This window comes from Sturnus vulgaris, chromosome 18 (assembly GCF_052056855.1).
Source record: "Sturnus vulgaris isolate bStuVul1 chromosome 18, bStuVul1.hap1, whole genome shotgun sequence".
In the NCBI taxonomy this organism is placed as follows: domain Eukaryota; kingdom Metazoa; phylum Chordata; class Aves; order Passeriformes; family Sturnidae; genus Sturnus; species Sturnus vulgaris.
Window position 1 is genome coordinate 11,845,422 of NC_142260.1, and position 15,795 is coordinate 11,861,216.

Genomic DNA, 15,795 nt, shown 5'->3' on the forward strand with positions numbered 1-15,795 from the left:
ATTATATGCAGAATATTTCTATTAGCATAGTAAATGTCTACTGTTAGGCTGCATTATAACATAGAATATACATTATAATAGAAAGATTATACATTTTTTAATTAAAATTTGATAAACAAAATGAAATGCTTCACACTCAGTTTTGCTCACCTGTAAAATTCTCCATTGAAAAGCACAATGGAATTTATTGAATTTATTTGACACACTGAATGCACCTACCTTATACTGATTAGTATAGAAAGCACATTCTGAACAGGAAAAATAAAATAAAAAAATGTTTGAATTAATCTGTCAAGTATGTAGCTGCTGACACCATGGGTTGTAACCAGCAGAGCACTGAAACTGCACTGAGTTCCATTATAATGCTCCTTTCTTGACTCAGTAAATGAAAATTTAAAAAAATGTCATGACATCAAGCCTTCCTCTTTCTCCTGTCTGGCAGTGCATGTGTCTGGTTGAAGAGAAGACACCACCTCTGCTTTTTAGCAATTTTTTAGAATAGTGTCTGGAGTTGTTTGTTTTGAAATCTGAATATATCCCTTCATAGGTAGTTTGGTTTTTTTCAACTGTAGTTCAGTAGGAGTGATTCTTTTGCCTGAATGAAATTCATATATATGAATATATATGATCAGAGTGTGTATACAGTTATATCATGGATGTGGTCAGAGCCATGAAGATTAATTCTCTGCAGTACCTTTCTCCAGTAGCTTCTACTTAAGTCAAACACGTATGAACTGGGCAATATGTATTGTTTTTGTAAGTCTTAAGGAACTTTTGCATATTAGAATAAATGCTGGAGAAAGAATGCATAAATAGGTGGAGAGGAATCCCATGAAGTTCTACAAAGGGAAATGCCAAGGCCTCAGCTGGGCTGCCATAAAACAATCCACAAGTGCAGGCTGGGGTGGCAGGGAGTAAAGAACATGCATTCTGATTTTTCCCAGTAGAATTCAATGAGTGGATAAGAAGCCGTGGAAAAAAACTCAAGCATGGAAAATTCTACTTCAGCATAAGGAAGAAAAGTTTCCTGTGAGTTGCTCAAACACTGAAGAGTTTGTCCAAAGATGTTTTGGAGTCTCATGCCTAGAAACATTCAAAAGACACTGCAGAAAACCCTGGTCAAGCTCTTGCTTGAGCCTTCTTGGAGCAGGGATTTGGACTGGAAAAAACCTCTGGAAATCCTTCCCAACCTCAGCCATTCTGTGACCCTGTGAAGTCACCAGGTGAGCTGCATTCAGGTATCAGGATGACTTTTTTCAAGAATTCTAAACATACTGGGTCTGAAAAATCCTTCTCAGCCTCTCACTGCCTGGCTGCTGCAATTGCATCTGTACAGATTTCTGTAAATGATTCAGCACTGAATGTTTGGAAAACAGAGATGAGCATCAGGAGATTGGGCAGCATTTAAGAAAGGAAAGACACAGGAAAATTATTAGGATTTTTATAAAAGACTTTATAGAATTGATAAACAACTTCCAGTTGTGGCACAGCTCCTTGCATAAGCGTGGGAAAGCTTCCCAAGAACAATTATGAGCCAACAAACTCATCACAAGTCCAAATAGTTTAAAGAAGAGCCTGATTTAATACTTAGATATAGAAACTTGATCTCAGCCAGGTGCTTGCATTAAGGCAGAAGGAGAAAAGAGGGAAAAAGATGGAACTTTTCAAAATGAGTTTGAAAAATGCAGCTTCTTCATTTGTGATGGCTTCCTCTGTTTTTTCCACATTTCATGGGTTGAAGCCTCCCCAAAACTCTTGATGACAAAACTTGTGCATGCACTAGATTGCTATGGGCTGGTGCTGTGCTTACCTTCATCAGAATAAATATTAAACAAAGAAGAGAGATGAAGAATCTTGTGTGCCCCAGATTGGACGAAATGAAACAAAACTGCTGTATCTCTCTGTCTTAATAAAATTATAATAAATATACAGAGATGCACACATGCAGTGCACTCCTTTCCACTGCACCTTCATTTAATTCCCTTCCATTTCTCTCTTCACTCCTAAATGAGGAGGAAGCAGCCTGTTGTTACTCTGTATTTCTTTTTTGGTCTTCAATTTTTCCAGATCTCAGTTTTGTCTCTGAACTTGAGTGCAAGAGCAGATGGAAAGCCTTGAAGTTCCACGTGACCTGAGTGATTCATTCATTCCAAGCTGAACTTTCACATGGAATTAAATCACTTCCATAGATTGTTTTAAAGCAGGGAAACGCGTTGCTGTGTTTTTTTCTGAACTGGTGGAGTTTACCTGGAGGAGCTGAGGCAGCACAGAGAGTGTAGGGAGGATTCTGTTGCACGAACAGAGCAGTGGCAGCAATCTGACATTCCTTACCTTTCTTGTTCTGTGACATACTGTATGTGATTTCTCTCCTGCAGGCCATCACAAGTTGTCACTTCTGTGCTTGCTGTTGGCTCAGATTTGCTGTGGTCCCACACACTGCTGTTTGCAAAGTCACAAGCTGTGTTGTAAAGTCTGGGAGTGTGTGCCATTCCTGTACATGAAAGGATTGAGGAGTAAAAATTGAGGCTGTGTAGCTCTCTTTTTCTGCCTGGGAAAATAAGTTTCTACAAAATATGAGATTGAAATTCTTCCTATTGAGTAAAACTTTGCTGAGTTCTTTTAGCCCAAGTCCTGCAAAAGACAGTATTTAGGTAGCATCACTAATTAGCAGGACAGTCATTTTGGCCCAAGCCTGTTTTAACTTTTATATAGCAAATTACTTAAATCTATTAATTTTCTATTCTGACCTGTTATAAGCTATTGTAATCTATTAAAAAAAAAAAAAAAAAAGATATGCAGGGTGGTAGAAGTGAAGAAAGAGGCATAAAGTGTATTGGAAAAGTCCCAAATGTCCCCTGCAAATGGGCCCTATTCAGAATCAGTAAGCGTGTGATGAGTGAAGTGGTTTTGAATATCGCCTTTAGATTCCATGCTGTTACAAGGCCAGCCCCGAACATGGCAACTCTTATTTCCACACACAGTACCTCTTCACTCTCAATTTAACCCAAAAATCTGATGAACCCATTACTCCATACTTGATTTCATGGAACAAGGAGTAGATATAGTTACAAATGATCAATCACAAGCCGTGAACCAAAGCAGCAAGGCATTAACAATTCACACCATTGCGGTCCACTTGCTCAAGCAGAAGATGTGCCAGCATATTTAATGCACAGCTACTTCGTTCAGCTCAAGGAAGACATGACTCATGCTCATTTTAGGAACTGAGGACACTTCATAGGTTTTCATGCCTACTAACCACCAAGGGTTAGAGTTTGCACTTGTAAACAATTAACACAACCAGGTGTTCAGTAAAGGGCACAGAGATGGACAAGGTTTTAAATTAGGTTTTGCTCGAGTAAAAAACAAATGGAAGGATGAACAGAGGAGTGGTTCCCACAAAGAAAAGCCCAGTTGTGTTGTACAGACCCGTGGTGTACAATCACCATCTTGCTCAGCAGTGCTGTAACACTGCAGACCCCACAGGCATGTGCCGTCACTTTAATGGGATCACTGGAAAGAGAAGCAGCTGTGAAAGATTGCTTTAAGTACAGCAATCGTGTCCTTGTCATTCTGTTCAATGGTGGAAAAATCCAGATTCGGGTGGGCATCAGTATTTAAGAAAATGACTGCTAAAGCATCTCTCATAAGTGGCTTGGGGACAATAGGATTTGACATATAGCATATAAACAAAAGTACACAGCAGCTGTTAGATTAGTTTTTGTTTGAGTAAAGACATCCCAACGTCATTTAGGCCACAGAAGGAAATGCATGTTCTCCACCATTCAGTTTCCCTATACAAATCACAATTTTGGACAGTGTATACCAGTTGCCCTGGACAAGGAACTGCATCTTGGTTGCTAAAAATTAGAAAAGTGAAGCACTGTGAGCACTAACTCAATCTTACACCCTCAGTGATATCTATACATAGACATAGATGATATAATATAGATTAGATATAAATATAGATTATATAGATATAGATAGATATAGATTAGATATAGATATAGGTGATATAGATATAGATAGATATAGATTAGATATAGATATAGATTAGATATAGATACAGATACAGATATAGATACAGATGCAGATATAGATATAGATATAGATATAGATATAGATATAAACATGGATATATAGATATACACAGTGTACAGGGCATAATGAAAATATAAAAAGAATTTCTAATATTTTGGTCATATTGAAAGATCTTTGTTTCCTCTAATGGAAAAAAAAAATTGATGATTTATTTCTGGTTGTTCTGGTACTGTTCTTTGCTTCAAAACAATTTTTTTGGTACCTTATTTTGATACTTTTGCCATTTGGTACCTTATTTCTAAGAGAAATTGATGGAGAAAATAACTCAGAATAATATAGTAAATAATGATTATAGTAAATAATATAATCAAAAACTATGTCTGTGCTCCAATAAGGTCATGGGTCTAAGTAAGAAGAAAGTTAACAAACTGAATTTTGGGGGATTTGCTTTTAAGTTTTTTGCAATCCACTGGTGATGATTGGAAATTGCCAGAGGGGGATTTTCCCATTCCTTTACAAACATTCTGCTTACTTATTGTGGATATCCTACTGGATTTCATCCTTCTTTTCTGTCACTCAGTTTGAGAAAAGTTACATTCTTATAATTTTCAGCAAGTTTAAAGACAAGACAAAATAATAAAAAAGTAAAAACAAAAAAAGTCCAGATTTTTCTCTTCCATTTGCCACAGTGGCATCATGCTATTTTCTCCATCAATTTAAAATCTCTGGGTTTTGTTAGGGAAAATTTCCCATCTCTTTTTCTTCAGAGGAGTGTAAAATTACACTGTAAAACAATTATTTTCTTCAAGAAAATTCGATGTTTGTCATGTGATTTGAAGTCAAAAAATCAATAAGGGGGAGAATAAAAACAAGAGAGGTGTATTTATGCTGCTCAGCTTAGCTGAGAAGCCAAGGTCCTGGGGTACTCTCCTTTTATCCATTGCTGACTCTCTAGCACATGAGACTGCTGCAATGGGAAACATTACTCATTAAAATAGAAAAAAAAAGAGTTTGGTTCTAATGCAATATTTTAAATTCTGCATAAAGTTATAAAGGAAAGGGATTTTGCCTGTAATTGAAAGCATTTTCTGTAATTTAAGACGACTTTCCTTTGCTCTCTAACCTCCTGAAAGTCAGCCCATGCACTTTCCTCCAAGGGTTGAATTTACCTTCTTTGGCTGTGCTCAACACTTGTTGGCCTTCCTTGTCCTGCCTCATAGCTCAGGGTTTGTAATATTTGATCAGCTGGAATGGATATAATAATACATACATTTTACACAATAAAATTGCAAATCTTTTGGAAATTTTGTCTCCATGTTCTCTTCACCTTGCTTTGTGTAAAACCACAGCCCCAAAGCATTCCTGTGGAGCTGGGAGATATTTTGTGAAGTCATTGCTGATACTCTTCCAGTTTTTAAAATGTTTTAATTCAGACTAATACCTTCTTTGTTTTAGATATGTCACCAAAATGTATGGAGGTCATGAAGTTAGTAATTTCATTGGAAATTATTTTTGCATGCCTACATCAGTTCCAAATAAGAACAATATAAATGTTCCTAAACTAGGGAGAATTTGTGAACAACTCTGATTTTTTTTTATCACCACACAGAACAAAGTTATGGAATATTTCAGTGAGAGTATATTCTCCTGAAGTTACTGCTCTAGTGTTCTACTTTTATTCCTTCAACTTTCTAGGCACACATTTTTGTACTTTACTGAATGCTTAATAACTTAATACCATTGATATTTTGATTATTAAAAGGGAGGTCAAAAGAATGGGGGAAAAGAGGAAGAAAGAATACAAAGATTTTGAGACTATAAATCTGGAAACAAAAAGGTTGAGTGCAAAATGAAGTAAAAACCATTATGGATACAGTCAGCTGATGGTTATGGAAATGGTTTATTCTTATAGAAAATTGGTTGGCTCTGATACTCAGAGTAATTTGGGTGCTAGGTGTGCCTGAAAGAGAGGACACTTGGAATCTTCAAATTCCAAGCAACCCCAGCAGACCTTGGAACCTCTCTGGTCCTGAAGGTCTCTGCTTTCAGAGAAAGGAGATCAACACTGCTGCATTATACTGGTGTTAAAATTATTCGTGGTTAAAATAATTTGTGGTAAAACTAAATTATTATTGAACTAGGCATTATAATTGGTGTTTCAAGTGTAACATTCAATGCCAGTATAGGAACATTTTTCCACAGCTATGTTTCAGTCTACTCACACACTCAGAAAATCAGCACTACTTGTCTTGATCTTCATTTCTGTGAGGTTTATCCTATGGTAACTAAGTCAAAAAGCACTGAATAAAAACCATATTCAATTCAGTTATTTGTAAACCTTCCAAAGACATCACTGGGATCAGATTTTCACTTTTTAATTGTTTGAACTGAGTAGGACTGTAACCACTCCTCATCACATAATATCACATAACAAGAAACACGGATTTAATTCTGATGCTGCTCACTGAAGTACATTCACCCCTACCAGTGTTCCTAGTCAAATCTCATTTATTATCTCACCTAATCTACTTAATTTAATGTCTGACTCCTATGATAGAAAGTGCATTATTAGAATAGTCTGGAAAACTCTTTATTCACTTACTGTCAACTTGCATGATTACCTATTTATTTACCCCTGAAGATAGATTAGCCATATGAGATGCTCCTTCTTTGCCTGTCCAAAAGTCTCCAGTTATTAAAGAATTTGCATACCAAAGTTTCTTAACTGAGGCCTTGGTTCAGACTCTGTTCTCACAGCTGAGGGAGCAGCTGTTGAGACTTAATATTTACCATACCCAAATGGATCACATCTCCTATTCTAATAAAATATAGGAAGTGTCATTCACCTCCTCTGGTGTTTTCTCTGGAAAAATCTGCAGTTCTTTGTCAGTCTTTATGTACCTAGGAAATCCAGCATTTGTATGGACATAGATAATGGGAATCTTTATGACCACAGATCGACTAGATGGCAAAATATAACTTTGTTTGCATTGTTCACAGGTGTGCTTTATATGGATTTCTTTCATTTTGTTTTATTTCATGTTGCTCGTAAAACCAGATTTTGGTGGTTCCCTTCCCTTCCCTTCCCTTCCCTTCCCTTCCTTTCCCTTCCCTTCCCTTCCCTTCCCTTCCCTTCCCTTCCCTTCCCTTCCCTTCCCTTCCCTTCCCTTCCCTTCCCTTCCCTGTTAATGTTATTTTATTTTATTTTATTTTATTTTGTTGTATAAGAAAGGCCCACTTATTTTACAGAGCACATGCACCTTAGTAATGCCTGAAGCCAAAATAATAATAATTCCTTCTTTATCTCACACATTGCCATTGGGTCCCTTTGAGAGAATCCTTTCAACCTTTGCAGTGATTTGAAATCTAAGGACAGCAAGAAAAAGATCTTGTTGAGAGCACTGCCACGAATCAATTTTCATTTGACCTTTCTCGTTATTAACCAGCTACACGGAGCAGTTTTATTTGCCAGGAGTCGGTTTTTAGGCGGTGGCAATGAGAAGGTTGCACTAAAACAGCCGAGGAGAGCAGGGCTGCTGTTTAATGAATGTCACCCTGTCTAACGTGGGTGTGTGCGAGCCCCTGAGGAGCGCACGGAGCACCGCGGATCGTGCGATTTGCTCAGGACAAAGCCGAGCCTTTCAGCAAGGTTGGTTCCAACTCATCTGTGATAAATGAGAAGATAAGGCAATCAGCGCTCCCGGCTGCTCAGGTGTGCTCACGGCTCTCCTGGGGTGTCTCCACATAAATACATCCTTCATGGTGCCCACTAGAAATGCAGCACTTGCTTTCCCAAGGCTTTACCCAGGTCAGATATAAATAATAGATATTAAGAGTTAGTTCTGATGCCGAGGCTGTGTTAGAGGCTTTATATTTCAGTTGGGTCAAAAGAATGCATTTTCTTTTGGTTGTTTGGTGGGTTTGGTTTTTTTTTCCCTTTTTCTCCTTTTCTTTGCATAGCTCCTCTGCTTGACAGATGCCTGCAAAATGTCATCACACCTTTGTGTGGACCTGTTTGGGTCTTTAAGAGAGAAGCTTTCAGCCTCTCAGGAGCAGAGATTTCCATCCAAGGAGTTCTATTGGCCCCGCACCAACGATTAAAGTCTGCAAAGTGTTGCAAACAGGTGAGTTGTCCCGCTCTTTACAAGTCTGCTTGTCTGTTTTTATTTTCAAATGTGCTGATTGTGTAACCCCAAGGTTGGCACCGTGTCACAAACAAGTGTGGCACACAGTGCAGGAGCTGCAGCGCCTGTTAGGAGAGGGAAATGCTTGTGCTGTAATTGCAGAGCCCACAGTGCAGGAGTTAATTGTGTGTCTGGTGGGGTGGGATGTCATGGGTGGCGTTGTTGCCGAGCCAGGATGCTCCTGGTGGGGAAATTCTCTAAAGCCATCAGGTCTCACTGCTGTTCTGCACAGGCAGCTTTTAGTTGTCTCATAGGTCTTCCTACAGAGCTAACTTAAACAATGATTTAGTTGAAACATATTATAAATAAAACAATTCTAAGTACAGCTGGCATGGCGTCATGAAAAATTAAATAAATGTATGATATATTTAAACATCATTATTTTAATTTCTATACCGTCAAACAAATGTACCAGACATGCATTTCCAACTTGAAAAAGCAGCGGAAAACAGATACTCACTACCCTGTCTGACAGTTTGGGAGCAATGAGGTGTGATTTTTATCACTCAAATTTTGGGAAGCGTGAGAAAACACCGGTCTTGCTAAGCACAGCGACATAATTTCATGTATAGGTTTAGGAATACGTGTTTGTAAGGGCTCGATGAGGACAGGGATTCCCGAGGCAGGGCGCTGGGTGGCAGGGGACAGAGCCGGCAGTGTCACTGCTGGTGCAGCACCTCCTGCTGCCAAAGCTCTCCGAGAAACCAGAGCTGGCCGCTCCTCTCCTGGGCTAACCCTGCTCAGCAACAAGAAATCAAACCAAACAAAGGATAAAACGAGAGAGCGGGTGAAAGAGAAACAAGCAGAAAAAAAAATAAGTAAAGGCTTGTTTCAGAACGTTTCTGAAGCAGTATAGTGATATAATAAAAAGTGAGTAGTAGCTTTACACATTTTTGTTGCTAATTCTACCCTTTTAAGACAATGCTGCCTGTCACAAAAGCCACAGAACTGAAATCCTTTACTTTCCAGTGCCTTAAACAAAATATTAACTCTTAAATAAATACAAATATATATAATGCATACAATTATTTAGCAAGTATAATGGCAATTAGTTGAACAAGACAGACAATAGAGTTTCTAAATAGAAATTCACATGAAAGTAATTTATTGACTACTTTTCACTCTTTTCTGTAAAGACTATATAAAGACATTTCAATAAATTAGCTCATGCTAATCATTCCTCTGGTGATTATCCATCAGCGTTCAGAAGGAAATTGCAAATGACAAGAAAAATATAACAATTTTAGTAGATCTGAAATCTCTTCTGAAGACAAATGATTCTTTATAATGAAAGCCTTGCATATAGATATATGCTCATATAATCAGCTTGGACATTGGTAACTTCTAGGAGTCCAGATTAGAAGGATATATGTCAGCACAGCTGTGACTGTCCACAAAAAACTTATGATAAAATATTTTAATCAACATTTCAAACTGAATTAAGTGCTTAAATGAAAATTTTACACCACAAGGATGTTAAATGTTTTATGCAGTTAATGTGCTAAAATCTTGTGTTGAGTTATATTACTTTAAAGATAAGATACAACATATAATTCAGTGTAAAGTGTCTCTCTGTTAATTTTCTAACTGAAGTTGTGTTAGTACTGAACATAAATGAAATCACTGTAGTAACTGAGGGCTATTTTAGCTGTAGGTATAACAATTCTCCTCACTGTGTTCTTCCACTGCTTTGTTTATGCCGACCTTCTTGTCTGGGTAACTGAACCAATTCTGAATTTTGTTTTGTAAGGAGCACATTGTGATGTGATACAGATAAAGGTTAGAGGCACATTAATAATGAACCAAGACATTCAAGGGAAATACTCTCACTTTGTCCCGTTGTGCTGAGGACTGACAGTGCAGTGCTCTGGTGACTGCACACAGAATTCACACCAATAAAACATCCAGCCACTGCCTGACAACATGAAAGATTTGCTCCATTTCCGTTTGTCTCTGTGCTATTTTGATGCCTGAATTATTTGTATTTACTTTGTCTTTTCATGTAAATAAAAAGGGAAAGCAAATAAAAAAGAAAGTTGTATTCTTTGATTCAGCATTACTCTGCTAAGGCACTTTAGTCTGTCCACTGAAATCAAGCAGCACATACACCTAATAATATGCTAAAACACATAATTCTATAATAGTATGTTAATACATCTACTTCTGTTAAATCCATCTGGATTGCAGTAGGTATGAATTTTATAAAGTGTTTTCTTTATATCACTGCTGCTTCTTGGCCCAGAGAAGACCCTGCCCCTTTGCTGGGGTGTTTGTGGCCTTGGACAGGGGGCAGGAAAAATTCTTCCAAGTGTTCCTTGAAATGAACATAGGCAAAGGAAACCAGGTAAAACCAGGCAATACCTGAGCTTTGGGAACTGGTTTTACTTTTTCTTTAAATCAATGAGAAAATAAAAGAATATGTGTAAACACTCTACCACCAAAATCCTCTCTCTTTTACTTTCTAATATCAGCTGCATATGTATACAAGCTTTCCTAAAATCTCAGCAAAGCTTATGTTGACGTTTTCATGCTGTGAATTCTGGGACTGTAAAATGCAGCTTTCTAATACCTCCCCCCCTCAAAAAAAATTAAAAAATTAGACACCAGTTCTGTTAGAATTATTCTACTATTAATATTCCAGAGGTCAGCCCTTTGCCTTGCTGTTTTAAACACTCTGCATGGGCGTCTGTTGGAATTTCTGGGATCCCCAAATATATCTCTGGGGGTTAAAATCAGTTAATTTTATATATAATGTACGCAGCTGGAGGAAAGTATGTACATTTTTTTATATATTTTTTTGGTCAAGCCTCTATAATTTCGACTAAAAATAGTTTCAGGGGGGAAAAAAAAACCCAAAAAAGATCCTTGTGAGCTGTGCCATGTAACAATGGCAATAGCAGCATCTCTGCTGGCTGGGGATGCAGTGAGCAGGGCAGGGATGGGGGATGTCCCCCTCATTAGCATTCCCCACGGGCTGTGGGGCTGTTGGTGGGGGTGTTGGAGCAGGAATGCCATTGTGCCGGGTCCCAGTGTTTGGGGACAAACACTGCTGTGGAGGGAACGTGTGAAAAGGCCACAGTGCTGACACAGAATGAGGGAGGCTGTGCTTTCTGTGTGCTTCAAGCAGGGAAGCTGTCATTCACAGGCCTGGCACAGCCAGAGGGAGGCCAAAAGAGAGGGCTCAAATACCTTTTAAAATGATATTAATGATTTTTAAACCTTTTTTTTTTTTTTTTTCATTTAGAATTGCGCCGTCGGTCTGGCCTGTACTAAATAATATAAATTGTCACGTGAACGGGTGGCAATTTATTTAAAAAATATCTCATTACCAATGTGAAAATTTATTCTGGAAAATGTAGGTGTGTGAGTATTTGAGAAGCCCAAGTTTCTTGCAGTATTTAGATGTTTTTGAGCACGAGTTACTTACAATGCACTAATTAACAAACGTAGCTGGTCCTGAGGTTGCACTCTGGGTGTTTTTGTTTTTACTGGAAGGGTGTTCTGTGTGGGGAAAAGGGGACTGAGCAGGGATGAGAAGTGACAGGAAACTGTGCTGAATGTTCATTAGCTTGATCTAGCAGAACTTACAGTAATAGTAATTAATCATTTGAACCACAGCAAATTACATTACATTAAAGTAATGGAGCTAGTGTGCAAAATACCCACAAGAAAACAAAAGGGAATAAAATTATTGACTGGTTCTATTCTTTGCCATTTTGCTTTTGGGGAAACAAGCTTGAATGCACTGTTTCAAACTGAATATCCACCACTTTTTCTAAGCCATAAGAATTAACAACAGAATTCAAGAGGCTTTCCTCATTTTGCCATGCAGATCCGCAAAAATATCACTGATTTTTACAAAATTGAAATACTGCCAACACCAGAACAAAGGAAAAAAGAAACTCTATATTTCTTCTATTTTCTTGTGTTGTTCTTTTGAAACTGCTGACTCAAGTACTGGAGGTTGAATACTTCTGTGAGACACAAACAAAAGCTTTGTTCCAAAACTTTTCTTTTTTTGTACTTTATAAGAAACATATTTATCATGACTATTCAGTTGGTTTTCACAGATTACAGTACTTACATTGTTCAATAAGAATTTTAATGACTTATTTGTTTTCTTTTCCCCTCATAGGAATAAAATACAAACTAACTTGTGGGTATAATAATTTTTCAGGCGGTTTGCTTGGCAGAAACTGATGGAATTATACACTTTTATAAAGTATTTTTAAACTGTATGTTTTTCCTTTCATTTCTATATCCATGCTTTTTCACAGAGTTATCAGAAATTTTACTGAATGAACCCTGTTTATAATGGTGTTTTCAGAAAATTAGATTATATTGTGGTAAACTCAGCATAACAATTATTAGATGGTATTTGAAGGAAACAAGAACTTCATCAAAATTCTTGATTTCTGATTCAACATAGCTTTTTGGGTTTTTATGGGTTATGAAAGTATTTATTCTTAAAATAACTTGAGTATCACAGCCTCTGTTCAGTAACATCCCCCATCCTTTTTTGTAGACCTAAATTATTTGTTTCCTCTTCCTTGAAGCTTCTGTTTTTCTAATCTAACATGACATTGACTCATGCTGTTGAAGAGGTGTTAAGTATCTTTATTTCCTTCTTTATAGGTCGCAGAAAATCAGATTTTTTTGTCTGTTTGACCTGTGTGGAGGGCACTCAAGAGATAATCCCGTGTTAAAGTGAACTTTAAGAGCAAGATTCCATATGAAAACTATAATATTTCACTCTGGCTTCTGATTAAAATAATATAAAAATAGTGTTTTGGTAATTTTGAAATTGAAATAGAAAACTGCCCTCTTGATAGTTCAGCTAAGTGATTCTTAGAATGTTGCACTGTTTATAGATTTGAGTGAGGCTTGAAATTTTTCCCACAGCTGAGCTGCCTTCTAGTTACCAGAAGTATTTTAAGAACCTTAAACTTGTGTCTTTTTCTAAGTGTCATGCCTTGAGCAGGCCTAACATCAGTTAAATGAAGTGAAAATTGCATTCTTGTCTTGATAGAGATGAAAATGGATTTCTGGTCATGAAATAGATGTAGTTGTCACTTTTTTAAAAAGGTGTCAGCAGTTTGCTTCAGCAAGTAAGGTGCCAATTCAGTATGACAGTAAACTTGTGATCTGAGCAATCAATAAAATGCTTCAATAACTTCTGCTTCATTACACTTATAATAAGAGGCTATAGATCTGTGGCACATAAAATGTTGATAAAGAGGATATGTAGGGACTCAGTGTGACATTTTGTTTTAGTAATACAGTAAGTGCAATGTTGCCATCTAGAGTTTGTGCATAGGTAATTATTCTGAAAGCCAAAGGCTCGGTGGAAAAATAAACATTGATGTTTGTTTCCATCAGCCAGTGGCATGTGTGTCTGTCTGTACGGAATAGTTCATTTGCCTCGCCAAAAAAAAAATTGAGCAGGGCAGGAAAAGGAAGATAATTAAGACAGTTTCAATTATTTGGATGCTTTTTCATTAAGTACTGGGTAAGGACATGATTTCCCCCCCTCCCCTCCATCCCAACCTAAGGTTAAATGCACCTAAGAAACAATTACCACTTAAATAGATGAAGTTGTTGCCTGCTATTAACAAAAATCATTGCAATGATTTGACACCTGTGAAAGGGGGTGAGGGAAGCTTTGTGTTCACAGGGAATTAATGTTGTGATGTTCCACGTTCTGACCAAGGCTTCTTGCAGTTGATTTATGTATTATGAGATCATAAATGGCTCCTGCTGACTTTTCATAAACATACATTACAGGGCAATTGTCTCTGAGCTATTTGTCTTGTAAGAAAATTATTTTGATATGTTAAATAGAGGGGGGTTACCCTTTTAATATGGATGGCACCTGATTGATAGAACCTATATAAAGAGCCACATTGCATTTTGAATAAATAAAACTTAATTTAGCTATAGAGAGGCTTTGCTTCCCAGAGAAATTATTGGAAATCTTAAATTCTTCTGAAAAGTATTTTTAAAATACGTGGAACCAACAGTTCTGTCTAGAAGCATGAAGTATGGGTTTATCTAGTCCAGCAATCTAAGTATTTCATTTCAGTAAAAAGAAGTGGTTGAGATTATTAAAGAATGGGTAATTAAAAACATCTTAGTGTAGAAAATTCTAATGTGAGTAGCTGCACAGATATAGCATATTTGTTAAATAAATCTTTTCCTTTTTATAAGCAGCAAGAATGATACTGCCTCTGGTTTTCCTTCTCCTTTAGTGTGTAATTTATAAACAATTTGTCTTCTGAGCATCAGAGCCTTATTGTAACTACTCATGTGTCATTTCCTGATGAGGCAGTCTGCTAACACTGTCCTGGGCTTTATCATCAGCATTTAATTGTTAATTTCTTCTGCACAGATCACAAATACAGGAGAGTGAATGGTGGAAATCTGTCTGAAATTGTGCTGAGGAGTTAAAGGAATACTCAGAGGATGTAATTTCAGGATGGTTTTTCACCATGATCTTGCACTGTTTTTCCCTTTCTCCCTCTTTGAACATGAATGTTTGCTGGAGACATATGGTTCATGCTAAAAAAGTACATATTAGTCAAAAGACTGCAGATGAGGGATGATTTTCTTTCTTTTTTTTTTTTTTTTTGTAAATTAGAAATTAAGTGACCGTTTGGGACTAATGAAGTTTTAATTACAGCAGGGTCCAGCATCTCTGTCCATGTTTGGTTAAGCCTCGATGGCCACAAACCTGTTCACCTTTAAATGTTGTGTGCTGAGGTGTCTCCTGCATAATCAGGTGAATCCAAACAGGACATGGATTCTTTGGTGATGACAGGGAGGGAGTAGGAAAAGGAATTTGTTACTGCCCATTTTATTATCATTTCTGTCATTGGATTGCCACAAAATGCCATTATGTGTAAGTAATGTGTCTCTGCACTGAAGTAAGAATTTGACTTTTTTTTTTTTTAGCATTTAGATTTCATACACTGGAAAGTCTTAACACTTAGTTCAGACTAACTGTCTTTGATGGCATAAAACTAATTCTGATCAGCTGGAACCAGGTTCTGCCAATGTGTCAGCCAGAGGATTGCATTCCTGTATTTTATCTGTCTGAGACAGATATTGGCACGCTGAGATTATTTCAGTTAATCCCAGGCTACCTACCCTTCTTTGGGGATTGTGTAAGGTCAAATTACATCACATTTGCTGTGGACTGAGAGTGAATAAATGAACCCTCAATCACTTCAGTTGACAAAGTTGTTAAACAGAGTAAATTGAGTGTGTGGCTGTGTCTGGGGCCACTAAGAGATTCTGCTGCTATAAGTGGGTTTACAATAAATTTATTAGCTTTCAATATTATTCTGTTATTCTCAACTAAGAAATGGGAAGTCTATCTGTTAAGCAGGGGAGAGAGGTCTTCAGTTATATTGTTCATAAATAATCTGTAAATAATCCACACAGTGCTGCACAGACAGCATTGAATCCAGATTAGTTTCAGATATCTTTAAATTATGTAAGAAAACAGCTGAATGTCCACCCATGTGAAGATGGGATGACACTTGCAGTAGAATCCTGGCTGCTCCCAACA